Source organism: Vigna angularis, chromosome 3 (genome assembly GCF_016808095.1).
Source record: "Vigna angularis cultivar LongXiaoDou No.4 chromosome 3, ASM1680809v1, whole genome shotgun sequence".
NCBI lineage: Eukaryota > Viridiplantae > Streptophyta > Magnoliopsida > Fabales > Fabaceae > Vigna > Vigna angularis.
Window position 1 is genome coordinate 5,774,656 of NC_068972.1, and position 14,597 is coordinate 5,789,252.

Below are 14,597 nucleotides of genomic sequence, written 5' to 3' on the forward strand. Positions count from 1 at the left end.
CATACTTGATCTTTTAAAACCTCTGTCAATTTACTTTCACAAGATAATTTTATTTTCTAATTTTACAAATTGATGTTAATTTCCTATTCATTTTTTTTAATTTTAATTTAGTTTTCTTAGGAAAATAAGTTAACGCAACGTCTTTCGTCACATTGACAGTGACATGTTAATACAGTGATACATGTGCGTTAAAAGAGTTATTACGCCAAAATATTTCTATCAAACACATATTTGTAATGCGTTAAAAATATTGAAAACTGTAAAGATATGAGAGGTTAATTAAATGAGGCTAGAATAGTTAATTTCTGTATTTTCCGAAAAGTCTCAACGAAATAAGGAATGTGTCTAAAATATTTTGTTAGAATGTGTTAAAGCATTTTTTTTTAAAAAGAAAAATAAACTAAAATGAGAAGTAAAAATTGGTAGGGCATTATGTCATTTTGACAGCCTGAACTAGGTTTTGGGGAGGTCCTGCAGTAGCGCTTCTTAGGGGATCGAATTGTAGGAAGTTGATGGAAATTGTTAAAGGCAAAAGCAGAATTGAAACTAGTCCAAGTGAGTATTCCACTACGGCATGTCGTTGGCGAAAAATCTTGAAATTTTGATGAATTCAAGATCATCTTTTAATTGATTCATGGAAACGATGAAAAAGGTGAAGAAAAATTAAAGGAAAGGAGGAAAAAGTGTATGAGTAAAGAGACACAGAAGTACATAATAAACTAGTGTGACCAGTCCTCTAAAAAAGCATCTCTATGATAACTGGTAAGTAACTAAACGATGGAAAGAGCAAGCATCCAATACAGACAGGTTTTTCTGTTCATAATACAATTGCTATACATATAGAGAGATTACAGAGGAACCACTGGTTATTTATCACCAAATCACTTAATTATTTAATAATATAAACAATATTATCAATTTTCACTCAGTATAAAATTCAAAATTAATGTTTAACTAATAGATGATACTTAATAATACACAAAAGCAACTGCATAAAAACCCATGAATACTTTTGTAAGCAATATCATCACTATAATTTGACTGGGATATAGTCCTAATAAGTGCAAAAGGTTCTTTTAAATACTGTGTTAATAGGGAAGATAAAGAAGGTGGAGCATTAGTGATTTTTCCCTCTCTTAGTAATGTAAGGTCCAAATTTTGCCAAATTCAAGCTACTATCTCAATTCCTAGCAAAAACTATACTTTTTTTTTTCTTTTAGGGAGAGTTCTTATTTATTTTTTTCTATTGGAGAAAGATGAGAAGAAGAAAAAGATTGGAATCAGGGTTGACATCCGGGTGAGGTAAATGTGAATTTCACTGTTTTCATCTCATTTCAAAGTAAGAAATTATTTATTTTAAACAAAATTCATTCTCTTCTCAAAGTAAAAATTATTGTCAAGCTAAAAATCATCTCCGTTTTTTTTATTCAATAACAAGTATTAAATTTCTGTTTTATTTTCATTCCTATCAGATAATTAATATACATGTATCCACCTTCTAAATGTTTCAAATATTCATTAAATAATATTTTTTGAAAATAAAATTTTAAACATGATATTATTAAAGATTCAATGTCTAGAATATACAATGTTTCTTTTTTTTTAATGTTAAATGTGAAGAAATAAATTATAATTGTACCTTCGAAATTTAAATACATTTAATAGATATTGAACAAGTCAAAAAAATTGATAGAAAATGAAAATATTTTTAACGAAATAAAGGTTCTACAAATAAAATGAAAGCTCGTATTAAAGAGAACAAATAAAATAATTATTTTAATGTTATTGATAAAATAAAATAATTATATGTATTTGTTTGGGGGTAAAGCTACAAACAATTGTATGCAAGATTTTCGATTTAATGTGCATACGAACAAAAAGAAGCTACTTAGATGTTTGTGGAAAAACAAGATGAATACGATTATAAGTTTTGCACGTGGGTTAATGGAGAACATTGAATAGCACTTCCTTCCGTGCAAGCAGTACAAGAATATTTCCCAGTTTCATCAATATGTTGTCCATAAGCATAAGCATTCATCGCTAAACTTTCATCTCCATCTTCCTTCATCACCAAGTGGCTGCCGTTTCTGTTTCAATCTCAATATCGTTTTATATTTTTCTTTCATCATTAATGTTCTAGTTAAGCCTTGTATGAACATTAAGTTACAATATTCCCTCATCTTTCTCTTCATAGGATTTAAATACTACCATTTATTTTTATAATATTATTTTTACATACACTTTACATTTCTTATTTTATCTTTTAATATCTTTCTTTCTTTACAAATACAAAAATTAACATTTTAATAACCAAAATATACCTAAAAGTAAGTTGTCAACAACTCATGTAAAAAATATTCTTCTTATATTTTTACAATAACCACATGATCTCGCTTGTATTTTTCTAGTGATAATTAAGTTTATTTTCTTTCCTAAAGTGATAAGGTAAAATGAGTCTTTTTAATAACTTAGGTTCACATGTTATTTACATTTTTTTTATACCTTCATTGTAGAACAATTTTTTTAAATAAAAAAAAATTATGAGATTTGACTATAAAAAAGAGATATCTTTAAAATAATTTGATTTAATTAATAATTTATATATTTATGCTTACTCGCTTTAATTTTTCTATTTTTTCTAACTCAATTAAATCAAATAAAGTTTTTTTTATTTCCATATTAGAAATTATATTTATCAAAATTTGATTAATTTTTTAGTTTGAAATTCTCTTATTTTATATTTTTTTGTTTTCTTTTTCTCTCTTTACTTTCCTTCCTCCCATCACAGGTTGAGATTATAGGTTATCATAGAGAGTAGTTAAGAAAATAAAATTGAAATTTTAAAGTTAGTCGTCTTGTTTTTATATGTTTTGATGATAATTTTTTTTTTAAATTGTATAAATAAGGTTAATCTTTTGATATAATTAATGGTCTTTTATTATTTAAAAATTGTGCAAAATGAATATTGAAAGGGATTGCAAGTAAAAAGAGTGGATGAGGATAGTGGGAGGTGAAGGAAAACGAGTGAGAAAAAAAACATCAAAAATAAGAAAAAGAAATTAAAAATGTTAAAAAGTATAAAAAAAAAATCAAATTTTAAGATGTGAAACTTTTAATACATATCAAATTAACTCTATTTAATAAATATTAAGACTCAATCGGACAATAAAGTGAATCATAATCTTAAAGACTAAATTATTAATGAAATCAACGAAATTAATAAGGTTCGTGTCATAATTTTTAAACTAAAGACAACCATATAATTTTTATTTTACTATTCTAAATATTAATTAATTATTTTATAAAAATAAAAATCATAACAATTTTTTATTATTATCAATTAATATAAACTTTTTATATCACCTATCAAAATTTAAGGTGTTTCAATAATGTAAAAAGAAAATAGGTACAAGAGTGAGTGAGATATATTGAAACAAATATCAATATAACTATGACATATATATAAAATTCATCTTCATCTTCAATTTTAAAATATATGTATTACTTATATTTACATTCCGTTATTGTATAAATTCTATTTCAAATAGTTGAAAAAATACCTACATAATATATTGTTTTGATATTTGATAACTAAAAAATAAAATAACATTAAATTCTCTAATATTACTAACACAAAAGAGTAAAGAGTGTAAGGGTCTGTAAAATTAATAAAGGGGCCTTTGGGCCTTATGTGGGGCAGCCAGACCCATTAGATTAAAGGCACATGACCTTAGCAGGGGTCTTTCTCTTAAGTCAGCTTTTCACTCTGCCAACCGATAATTCACTTTCTCCTTTTCTCCACCGTTTCTAGCACCTAGGGCATTGCTATTTTAGTGAATGCATGCCACTAGAAGTGTTATACTTCAAATTTGTGGTAATTTCTAGCCTAAAAAGCTAATTCTATCATCATTGGGTGATTTATAGGGTGTCTTTGAATTTTGCTGTGAGGAGAACTATTTAGATCATCCTTGTCAAGTAAACTGTGAAGTTTTCCAGGTAAGGGGAGCTAATTATTTTTGTATGAATTTATTTTATACAAATATATGCAGGTTGAATGTTGAACTGGTGTGTTCTTGTGAAGTTGTTCTACGATGTTAATTTTTATTGGATAATTATAACTGAGACTGTGGAATTGTGCTTAAATAATTTTTGCTTTGGTGTTGAACTGATACATGTGACAATTATGTTTGTAAGTGTCTCTGTTGAAATTAATCTGTTTTGGTTGAAATTGTTCTAGTTGGAGGGTTTGGAGTAAGCGCTCTATGATAGCATGTATATGGGCAGGTACTGTTTAAGGTTACTGTGAGGGGAAGAGTGATATATATAATTGGGTATTTGATGTCTAGAACACTGTAGGATAGTTTTAATAACTTATATAATTAAATCATAACTTGTTAAAAGCCTTTCTTTGTTGGTAGGATAGAGGGGACTTAAAAACCTGAGTTGGCACATCCTGATCATAGAGCAGCCCTGGCCTGGTCCAGTACTTTGTGACTAGTCATATGTGCTAGCGCAGGTGAGTATGATACGTTCAAACATCTCAACCCTCTCCGGTGACCAATTGGGGGAAAGTAAGATCTCTACTATGATGAAAATTACACAAATAGTTTACCAAATAAGAACCAATATATATATATATATATATATATATATATATATATATATATATATATATATATATATATATATATATATATATATATATATATATATATATATATATAGGGGTTTGCTAACGCGCGTACGCCTGTTTTTCAGTTGGTACATTTTAGCAATGTGTACCGTGTTTTAGTAGACAAAAATATCTTTATATATCATGGATTCTAAGTTTTAAGGTTAAGGGTATTTTAATAATTTTCATTCTCAAAACTAAAAAAAAAAAAAAAACCCCAAACCCTTACTCACCTCTCTCATTCCTCTCAACCCTTTCTCTTTCATCTTTCTCACTCCAATCTTTTCTCTGTCATTCCTATTATAGCCCCAATTGAAAAAATCAGAAACAATTGCCGTTAAACAATCTTACAAAAAAATGATTTTATAATGAGTTTTCATCTTATAATTTTTGTCTTATCTAATTTTATCCAATTTTCACAAGCATAAAGGAATTGGTAATTGACCTGGAAAAAATCAGAAACACTCGTTATTAAACAATTTCTTACAAAAAATGACTTTATAATGAGTTTTCATTTTATAATTTTTGTCGTATATAATTTTATCTAATTTTCACAAGCATAATGACATCCGAAAGAATTGGTAATTGGCCTGGAGGGTTTTTTTTAGAGATGATGATTCAACATATGCATATGATGAAATTAGAGAGGTTAATGAAGATGGTGAAATTGAAGAGATCTTGAATGAACCTTTGGCTGAAGGTGAATATGTCAATGACTCAACTCTTTACAAAGACAAATTGTTTAAAGGCAAGTGTTTATGATTTTTTCAATTGGGGCTACAGTAGAGATGACAGAAAAAGTTGGAGTGAGAGAGATGAAAGAGAAAGGATTGAGAGGAATGAGAAAGGTGAATAAGGGTTTGGGGGTTTCTTTTTTTTTTTTTTAAAGTTTTGAGAATGAAAATTATTAAAATACCCTTAACCTTAAAACTTAGAATCCATGATATATAAGGGTATTTTTGTCTACTAAAATCTGGTACACATTGCTAAAATATACCAACTGAAAAACAGGTGTACGCGCGTTAGCAAACCCCATATATATATATATATGAACGTAAACTGGTGCATGGAGGGGATCTCACTCATTTTTCTTTTTCTGTTTGGATTGATTGATGTTGTTTGACTGCTAGGATGTATGTATGGTGTTGTTGAGTGGTTGTAAAGCATATGAATGTGAACTACAATGATGTAATTGAGTATGAAGTGGACATCTCAGGGTGAGATGATTGAAAGTAATGTGTGGGGTGTTGTTGTTGTTCTGTATAAGCTTTGAACTGGTATGTCTATCCCTACACTCGAAGCACTGTTCATGCTCAAATAGAGGAGAGCAGTGTAAGTGGTGAGAGTAGAGGGAGGTTCTCGTCTATAGTCTTAGAGTTTAGACATAGACAGATGGGGGATTTACCTTGCATAGTGTTGGGGAGTGCCAGCTGAACTACGCAAGTGCAAAGACGACCAATAGTTCGACAGTTATACCAATCCGGATGAGTTGTGTGAATGTTTGAGTCATGGTTTAAAGTGGTATGCCTTGATTGTTCTTTATATGTAGTTAAGCACGATGATATTTATTGATTGAACTATATGATTACTGCTTGTTTATCTAGCTCACCCTTACTTCTTTGTTGTGTGCTGCTTGTGTATGTTTTCCTTTGCGATGATCATCCACTTGGATGGGAGCAGATTGTTGAGGAAGTTCCCTTGGAGCAAGAGTTGGACGATGGTGATGGTGCAGTATAATATTTTTAGGATTTCTAAATTTAAGTTGGTGTTATTTTGAAGTACTCTAAATTGTTTAAGTTTTAAGTTCTGTCCTTTTATGGATGACTGTAATATCAGCTACTGAACTACTATTCTACTCTGACTGTTCTCTTTATTGGAATATGAACGTCTAAATTATATGATTGTGGTTATTATATATTTGGGATACCACAAAGAGTCTATTATGCAAAGCGTTTATCTCTAAACAAATTAAGTTAGATGTTAAAAATGTACGGCAACAATTTTATAAATAATGTGTGAAATTTATGTTTGACCCTTATGATTAAATATAAAATTTAAATAATTAACTAATACATTTTAAAGAATTAATAAAAAAGTCAATTCATCTGAAAAAGAAAAATACTTTTTCAAAATATATAGTTTTTAATAGTTCAAATCTTCGGTCTTCATCTAATTCATTTCATATTAGTGTATATTAAATAAGTATCTTATGATATTATTATTAAAATATTTTAATTACTCTTAATAATTTTAAAAGAACTTTTTACTAATAAATACAATAAATTAAAATAATAAATTAAAAATATTTATATAAAATTAATTCTTAAATTTTATTTTAAATAAAAGGATAATGAAGAAAAAACGTACTTCTTAGTTAGAATAAATATTATTTTAAAATAATGAATTTTTAATATTATTTATTACTTCTTATATATTATCAATTATAATAAGTTTTAATTATAACAATTATTATTAACTTCAACTATATTAATTAATAAATATTAAATTGTTATCAATATTGATTAGAATTTTATTCTAAAAAAAGTAAAACAGATCATAGGATTATGTAATAACAAAAGGAGTAACGATAAATACAATATATAGAAGATAAAAAAAATTGGCTAATAGAATAATCCCGTCTTATTTTTTTAAGATCATTTTATATTATAATATGTTGTAGAATGTGTTAAATAAATATAAATATATATCATTCTACCGTTATTTTATAAATTTTTTAGAATGTAGAAATTAAATTATGAGTTATTTGGATTAAATAATTTAAAAGATGAATTAGAAAATTTGAAAGAAAAATCTATAAGAGTTTGTATATGATAAATTAAAAAAATATTTTAATAGACAAAGTTAAATAATTACTATTTTACCTTAAGAACAAATAAATATAAAATTAAATATAAATAATTAAAATTATGTTAAAATTAAATTAAATTTGTCGTCTAAAATTACATAAATATTATAATTATAGTTATAATAATTATTATTATTATTGATATATATATATATATATATATATTAATTTTTTATTATTATTTTAATTATAATAATATTTTTTTTCAATTTATTAAAATGATTTTTTTCTTTTATATATATATATGTATGTTAATAAAATAAAAATTAATTTTTATATATAATTAAAAAAATCATTTTTATAAATTACAAATATATTCTTATAAATTTTATTACTTTTATATTATTAATAATATACATATAATAACAAAATTATTTTTTTATCATCAATAATATATATATATATATATATATATATATATATATATATATATATATATATATATATATATATATATATATATATATATATATAAGTATTATATAACTATGAATCAAACACAGCCAAAAGATGGACAATGTCACGCACGGACCTATCGCACGATCAGTTAAATATGGGATAGGACAACATCGTCTATGTCCTCTATATGTTCTACATGTTAAGATAACCTCGTGGATGACCCACGTTATGGGATGATAAAAAAATACACATAAAATTGAAGACAACTACTTTTGAACTCTGCAAAGGGATTTATTTTTTAACACAAGACAGTTACTTCTGTGAGCATTTGAAGAAAAAACTGAAGTTTCATACAGCATTAGTGTTTTGAAGAATCCAGGAAAGCAAAGTATAAAACTTATCTGGATACAATTATGGAGTTTGTTTAACTGTTTTTCTTAATTAGATTTTAATACCTAATAAATTACACAATAAATAAGTATCACAGATTTATTTAGATTATTGAGATTAAACTTGAATATTAATTTAAAATAACGAGAAAACTAAGAGTCATACATAAGTTTTTGTTAAAAATTTAGATATGAGTCTAATATAAAAATAAAAAAGTTAAACATAATTTAATATAAAAAAACCCATAAATTTGTTGTTTTTAAAATTTTGTATTAGAAATGGTACGATCCCTCACGTGAACTAAACTCAGATTTCTCAGATTTATTTGACATTGTAAGTTACTCTTTTTTTTTTTTGGAATGGTTTATATTAAGAAAGAGATAATATCATAGTCTCTTCTCCTAATTAAAATCCTAATTTTGTTTGTATATATTAATATATATTTGAAAAAGTAATAGATTAAACCTTTTTTTATGAGAAGAATGACTGAAACTGTGTCTATTGTTTTCTTTTCCTTTGATTTTTTAACAAGAGATTAACGTGGAAATGTGAGTTTGAAAGTGATGCATTGAGTGGAGTAATTTGTTAGGGTTAGGGTACGATGCAGAAGAAAAGCTATAAAAAGTGCCAGATAATCGCAGTGGGATGGCACTTTTGGTTGCAATTATAGAGGAAGAGAAAAGGTTTGGTTAATTAATTAATTAATTGTTTGGAAGGCAAGCAAGCAAGTTGCCCAACAAGCAGAACCGATCATGTTGGGCCTGACTATTACAAGTAGAAAGTGGGTTCCATTTAATTCGAACACAACATAATAGTCTTCCTATTCTTTCTTACATTTTCCACTAAAACATGGCTTCCTTTATTACAATCACACACGTACTATCAATAGGTGGTGGGTCATATGATGTTTTTGGATTTTATAAAACAACAACAACTTGGAATAGTGCCATCATATCCCAAATGGAGTTTAGTCCTCCATCTTCAACTAAACATACACTTCATTTTAAAGTCACCACAACAATCAACTCATCTACAATCATCTCACTAAATACATATTACATATATATGTTTTCAAGTTCTGCTCATACCGGACATCCTAATATGTCCACACTTTTTTTTATTAATAATTATAGGTTATATATGTTTGCAATCTTATTATACATAAAAAAATTTAATTATTTTTTTCTAAACCCTAAAATAACAAAATTCATTTTAATGGGTATAAATCTTATTCCTTAACATATATGTTATTTATATTTTGTAAAAATCATATAATTTTTTAAAAATTACATCTATAATATTTTTTTAGTCTTTGAACTTATTCATCTTCTTCTTAAAGGTCATATACTTTCCATTTTGAATATTAATTTTTTTTTATGAAGTGTCACGTTACATTTTACATGTAATGCATATTTTAAAATAAAGAATGACGTTTAAAGGAATATTGAATACAAATTTAAGTATTTGACTTATATCCTGACAGAGTTTATGCTCACTGTGAGGATGATCTCTTGGTAAGGGTAGTGAGTTTAATGAGGCTTATGAGGTTGGAGAGGATGATGAGGGTAGTGAAGAAGGTGACGTTGGTGAGGTGTTCTTGAAGAGCGATCAATTGAAAATGGTGGATTTTTTAGCTTACTGTTTTCGTACCAAAAGACAAATTGAATTACTATTTTTAGTAGAAACGAAGAAAAGTCCTTAGGGATATTTTTTTATTCCAAAAAAGAGGTTTCAATGGTGACTGAAAAAGATTAGTTGAGCACTGACATGACAATCTATGGATGGACATCAAAATGACCCACTAGTGATGACACAAGTCAAGTTAATCAACTTCATAATTGATGTTCCCAAAGCTACTATTTCAAGTTTCAGCATGGCTTAAGAAAATCCTAAGTTTTTTTCCAAAATAAACGGTATATTTGATTTACTATTTGCACCACAAATTATAATAAAAATAATGTTTCTACACTTTCTATCTCATTTTTACACTTAGTAAAGATGATTGGAAATTAAGATTATCGTCGTACAATAATTTCATATCATTTACAAATAAAAATTTAAAACAATTTAAATATATTTTCTTTGATACATTTTCCTAAAAATAAAATCGTGACAAAATATAAATTTCAAAACAACAATATTTAAGATAAAAGATTATTGACTTTAATAATATTATTTGATGGACTTAGAATATAAAAAATTATAATTTAAATATTTATATATAATAGAAAATATTTTATTTAAGGTAATTTCTAAGAGAGAATTCACGATCATTCAAGAAATAAGTAGAGGTCAAGTATTAAAAAGATATATAATAATTTTAAAAATTAAATTGAAAATTAAAAAACAAAACTGTGTCAATCTCTCATTCAGTTAGTGATAGTCTTTCTCACTTTTGAGTTCCTTCCTCCATCAATGTCCCAAAGATACTTTTGGCTTTTCAATTATATCAACTGCTAAAATCTTACAATCATATAATATAATTACACAAATATATCTTTCATGATAGTCCCCAAGTACCTATTGTGTCAATTGGTTCAACTCTAGTAATTGACATTTTGGATCCATTGCATTTTCAATTGAAATATATCAAAATTGCTTCTCAATTGAGTTTTGTCAATTTATTGAAAAAAAAAAGAAAAAAAAAACGTAAAAGATAACCTGCATTCATTTGAGAACAGAGTCATTTTTTATTTATTTATCAATTTAAACTTGTTAACTTGAATATGTTAATTATATTTATAACAAGATATAATGATCTCTTTGAGTCAAAGAGTGAAAAAATTAATTGGATTTAGATATCATTAATGAAAGATAATGAAAAATTTAAGCTAATTGCATGTAACAGTGATTCATGGTGGAAGTAAGGTATTTAAGCTAATTGCATGTAACAGTGATTCATGGTAAGTAAGGTACTTCATCTAGTTACAGTGAAATCATGAGATTTGAATATGTTAATTATATTTATATTCTTCTCTGTGTAAAACCTTATATTTATTTTCATTTATTTATGTTTGATTATTATAAATATGGACTTTTACTAATTAAAATTATGATATTGGGAAACTAAAAGTAATTTTAAACCTAAAGTATTTTAATTCAAGTTTCAAACTAACTGAAAATTATTTCCTACATAGTTGCACCTAGTTATGTGTCAATTTAATTTGTTTGTAAAATTAAATATTAAATAGCATCTCACAAGTCTACGTGTTTGAAAACATGAAAATCTAAAAAATAAAAAAGAGAAAGTCATGTTACGTGGAAAGTTTAATCATTTACCATGATAATGGTACAGTGAACGGTGGTTTATTACCTAGGAACGAGTTTATAATTGGTAATCTATCTTTTATTTAGCCATTGTTAATAGATTCATTATTCATGTAAATTTTGCCTTGTTATTAGAAATCAAATGAAGGTAAAGTGTGAACTTGAATCATCACAAGATTTGTTTTTGTTTTGATTTATTTTATTTTTTCTGGAAATGAACATGAAAGTGATTATAAGTGTTTCGATTTTTGGGATTGAAATCAACTTTTTTTTTTCATATGTTTTTTTAATCTAAATATATGTATTTCAATGTTAAAGTTAAGGAGAATTCCACAATACTAATAATACTAATAATAATAATAAATGTAATAATGTAATTAACATACCACAATACTTTATAGATTTTAAAATGAAGTTCATATTAACATAATCATCCTTAACATTAATCATCTTTTAACTCGATTGTTTGACTAGTCAGATCTTTTAGAGTTTTATACTGACAAAATCATTCAATTTTAAACTAATCTGACCATCATATTATACACTAAACAAAAATGTATTTCCTCATTCAAAGATTAAATAACCTTTTAATAACTGATTTTAAAAGTTTTTTTAATATTAAATAACTTTTTAATTTCCTCATTATTTAATAAAAATATCAATTTAGTTGTGATGATTATCTTATTACTTTTTAGTTAATGATATTGATATTATAATCTTAAAAATACTATAAAAAATAAAATAAAATTAGTTATTATATTGACTAATTTAAATATCATTTTTATAAACTAAAAATTATTAATATTTAAAATTATTTCTATTATGAAATAAAAATTATAATTAATTTATGAAATAGAGTTTAAATCAATTTTTAATATTAGCTATTAAAGAATTTATGTATTAATTAGTATTTAATTTAAAATTAGAGGCTTATTAGATCCATAATAGTAAGTAGTTAAAATATTGGTAGATAAATTTACACTCTAATAAGTTATAATTTTTTATTTTTAATAGATATTATTTTAGATTTTTATAATTTTTAGTTTATAAAAAGTATTTAAGTTAGTCAACTAATTATTTTGATCTTTTAATTGTTATTTAAGAATTTTATTATAGTGAAGTAATTTTTTTATAAATAAAAATGTCATCAATATCATTAAGATAAATAGTCACTATAATATATATTTAATTTTTATTACAATAAAAAATAAACAAATTTTGTAAAAGAATCAATTTTAATAATTTTATTTAAACTTCATTAATAATTAAAATAACTAAGCCACTTGTGTGTTTGTTTGTTAAAGAAAAAATAACATAGGACAAAGTGAATATTCAAAATTAATTAGATTTTAAATTGTTTTTTTTAACAAAAGTACGTTAGATGAAAACGGTATTTAATTATTTCAACTATGAACAAAATTTAAATAAAACTAACTCTTTTGTACTAAAATTTTTCTTTTTTATCATATTAGAAATAAAATATATTATCCTGATATGATTATTTACCTATATTTAATTTAAATGTTACAAAATTACTGACAAAACCAAGTTAGTTGAATACTAGATAGGAAAAATAATAAAAACTGTTTAAATACACTGAATTTAGATATTAATTTTAAAAATATAAAGAGTGATTTAACTGATGACTTTTTATATGTTTTGGGTGAATAATAAAGATAATTAATTAGTAATCTATCCAAAGATGATTTTGGTATCCATTATTGAGTTTGGGCATAACACATTGCCGACAAAAGATCTTGGGCAATATTATTTACTGTGTTGATGAGTAGTAGTGTTGAATTATGGGTCCTCATAGGGGTTTTACTAAATGCTACCTCTTTGTCTTTGGTGCAATATGGATTATAATTAACACTGCTTTCTTTCAATAATATTCAAATCCATTGTTAACGACAATCAGAATTATCAAAGATTTTTTTTATAGAGGGACGTGTATGCTCCAATCATTGACTTCTCAACTTGTTAACAGTTCAATTTCAACCAACTAATGCTTTTTACAAACTCCAGTTTAAATAGTTCAACACTGTTCATCATTGCTTTATAAAAAGTCAGAATTCCTCATTAAGAAATATATTCTTTACAAAATAAATACATCTTTGAATATTTTTTATTTAAAGTTATACTAAAAATGTTTGTTTCTTCTACAAAAAATAAGGAAATAAGGGTGTTTGAATATATAAGTTATTATTCTAACTATCTAGTTATTTATTTTTAAATTTTATAACACTTTTTTAGTTTTATTTTTCTTTTTTAATTTGTTTAGTTGATTTTCATCTTTTTCATAATGGAATGAGACATGGTGAGAAGATGATAAACTTTTTATTGATTAGAATTTCAATTAAAGTATTTTTTTTAATTTCAAGTTTTTTTGTTGTTGGTTGTATTTGAAGGATTCTGTTATTTCATGTGGGACAAAAGTCTATTAAATAAATCTATATTAAACTAGATGTATGATAAGATGATTAATATGTGAATAAGATACATTATAACCAAGTTAGACATTTTTGTTTTTTACATTTTTAAGTTGTTGGACTAGTTTTTAAAATAAAAACAATGATTAGTTTGTAAATGAAACATCTTGAAAGCAAGTTAGACATTTTTTTACTTTTGTTGGAGTAATTTATTAAAAAACATAAAAGTTAAAGTTTCTTGTTGAAGTAATTTATTAAAAAAAATAGAAGTTAAAGTAAAGGGAGTTAATTTATGTTTTTTATTTTCAGTTAATTTGAAATTGTAGGTGAGAGTATGATCATCTCGCTAATACTGAGAGTTTGTTGAAAAAAGAAATACGTTTTACTAATTTCAAAGTTGAATTGGTTTATTTTTATTTGTAAAGTGGTTATATTGATCTTGAAATTATGATAATCAATTTAGAGGTAAGTATCGATAATAAGTTGTGAATCACTAAATGTGATTAATGATATATTGTATATGGGATATGGTATATTTTATTGCTGTTTTATTTGATTTATGTTGAAAATTAAT